The sequence below is a fragment of the Propithecus coquereli genome, unplaced genomic scaffold (genome assembly GCF_000956105.1).
Source record: "Propithecus coquereli isolate 6110/MARCELLA unplaced genomic scaffold, Pcoq_1.0 Scaffold31, whole genome shotgun sequence".
Lineage (NCBI taxonomy): Eukaryota > Metazoa > Chordata > Mammalia > Primates > Indriidae > Propithecus > Propithecus coquereli.
This window is the reverse complement of record NW_012148730.1, coordinates 1,796,756-1,799,683: the sequence shown is the minus strand read 5'-3', so window position 1 is coordinate 1,799,683 and position 2,928 is coordinate 1,796,756.

The following is a 2,928-nucleotide window of genomic DNA, read 5'->3' as shown; positions in this document are numbered from 1 at the left end:
GTCTTCTTCATAAATTCTTTGCCTAGGCCAATATCTATAAGAGTGTTTCCAATATTTTCTTCTAGAATTCTTATACTTTCATGCCTTAGGTTTACGTCTGTTATCCATTGTGAATTAATTTTTGTGAGTGGTGAGAGGTGCAGATTCTGCTTTAGTCTTCTACATGTGGCTATCCAATTTTCCCAGCACAATTTATTGAATAAGGATTCTTTTCCCCAGTGTATGATTTTGTGTGCTTTGTCAAAGATTAGATGGCTATAGGAGGATGGTTTTATATCTGAGTTCTCTGTTCTGATCCACAGGTCTATTTCTCTGTTTTTGTGCCAGTACCATACTGTTTTGGTTACTATAGCCTTGTAGTATAGCTTCAAGTCTGATAAATCGATACCTCCCAATTTGTTCTTTTTGCTTAAGGCTATTTGTTCTTTTTGCTTTGGCTATTCGGGGTCTTTTCTGGTCCCACACAAAGTATAGAATTATTTTCTCTAGATCTGCAAAAAGTGACGTTGGTATTTTAATGGGGATTGCATTGAATCTGTAAATCACTTTGGGTAGTATAGACATTTTAAAAATGTTGATAGCTCTTGAGTTTAGTTAGGTATTATGAAGCTGGCACTGGGGTTGGGAGTGTGCCAACCTCCAGAAAGCACAGCTCTTAAGTATTATTAAGTGGAAGTAGACAAGTGAAAGGAAACAGGTAACATATCAGTACAGTTGATATTCATTATTCATGGATTCCATATCTGTGAATTCACCTACTTGCTAAAACTTATTTGTAAACCCAAAAATCAACATTCATGGATATTTTGCAGTTAATCTCAGACATGTGCATGCACAGGGCACTGAAAAATTTCCATTTTCCGCAATGTTCCCTACTGAGCTTGAACAAGGTGACACTCTGCCTTCTTATTTCAGCTCTCGTATTATAAACAGGTGCCCAGTTCATGGTACATTCAGTGTCATAATTTTCACTTTTTTTTGCTTTTTGTTGGTGATTTCACTGTTTAAAATGGCCCCCAAGTGTAATGCTTAAGTGCTGCCTAGTGGTCCTAACCTCAAGAAGTCTGTGATGTGCCTTATGAAAGAAATACATGTGTTAGGTAACCTTCATTCAGGCATGCATTATAGCGCTATTCGCTGTGAGTTCAATGTTGGTGAATCAACAATTTATATTAAATAAGGTGTCTTTAAACATAAATACACATTAGACAAGATTATGTGTTGATCCATTGACAAAAATATTGTGGCCAAAGGCTCTAAGGAACCCAGCCTTGTAATTCCCTTAGAGACAATGACTCAGTGTTCACTAATTCAGTGTTTGCAGTGGCATTAGAGAAAATAACTACCATAAATGAAAATTTGAAAATTGACTGTATTTTCCCAAGTTCTGATGTTGTCAAAGAAACACCATAAAAAGGGGGATAGCTGTAAGAGTCACGAAGCCAGCATCACTCATTTCTTTTTGGTGTGGCAAATGCGAATGCTAGATACAAGGACACATTGTGAAAATACTAATGATAAGGAAAATATGTAAGAGATGACTGATGAATGAAAAAATGCTTAGGTCTGTACCTGACACATAACATTTCAATATGAATATAAGAACTTAAGCCCCAATTCACTACCAAGAACCACTGGAAATCAATAGACTGAAAAATTGTTGGAGTCCACAGAGGGAAGGTAATAATTCACATTCCCACCAGCAAGAGGAGAGAGATCCTGTAATATATAGGTCATAGGATAAAGTCCTCACAAAGCTGTTATCTTAGTGTTGTACCTAAATTAGCCCAATACCCATGCTAGCAAAGCTTAAAAGCAAAGATTTAAATGTAACATAACAGTATGGCAGAACAAATTCCAAGACTCTTTAAAGGAAGAAAACAAAGCCCAGCACTCAGCAATATAAAAGTCAAAAGATCTGGCATACAATCAAAAATAATTAAGCTTTAAATAAAAGCAGGAAAATATGACTCATGACTAGAAGAAAAAGTCAATTAATAGAAGCATGCCCAGAATTGACAGAAATTATGAAATTAGCATACAAAGGTGTTAAAAATGCTATGGTGAATATTTTTTCGTGTTTTCAAGAAGGTAAAGAAAACCATGAATATAAGGAAGAGAGAAACAGAAAGTATAAAAAAGACCAAAGGGAATATTTTAGAAATTAAAAACAGAATAGATTGGATTATACAGAAAATTAGACACAGTAGAAAAAAATATCAGTGAACTTGAAGACATACCAATAGAAACTATACAGAATAAACCACAAAGAGAATAAAGACTAAAAAGGTAAATAGGTCATCAGTGACTTGTGTGACAATATCCATCAGTCTAACATGTATGTAATGGAGTCCCAGAAAAACGAGGGGGGATAAGTAAATATTTAAAGAAGTATTATAGTAATGGCTAAAATATTTTCAAATTTGGTGAAAATTATAAATGCAAAAACCTGGAAGCTCAAAAAATTTCAAGCAGAAAAAATATAAAGAAAATCACACCAAAACACATCATAATCAAATTGCTGAAAACCAGTAATAATTGTAAAAATCTAAAAAGAAGCCAGAGGAAGGAGAAATATTATATATAGCATGACAGAGATGAGGATGACATCATACTTCTAGTCAGAAACCATGGAAGCCAGAAAATAGTGGAGAGATATTTCCAAAGCACTGAAAGAAAACAAAGAAACAAAGAAAACTATCAACCTAGAATTCTATCCCCAGAGTAAATAGGTTTCAAAAAAGAAAGGCCAAATGATGACTTTTTTAGACTAGCAAAAGTTGAAAGAATCCATCACCACTAAACTTACAGTAAAAGATATGTTAAAGGAAATTCTTCAGCAGAGGAAAATTATATCAAATATAAATTTGTATCCACCAAGAAGAAGAGTGAAGAATGAAGAGTGCCAGAAATGGTAATATGGGTAAA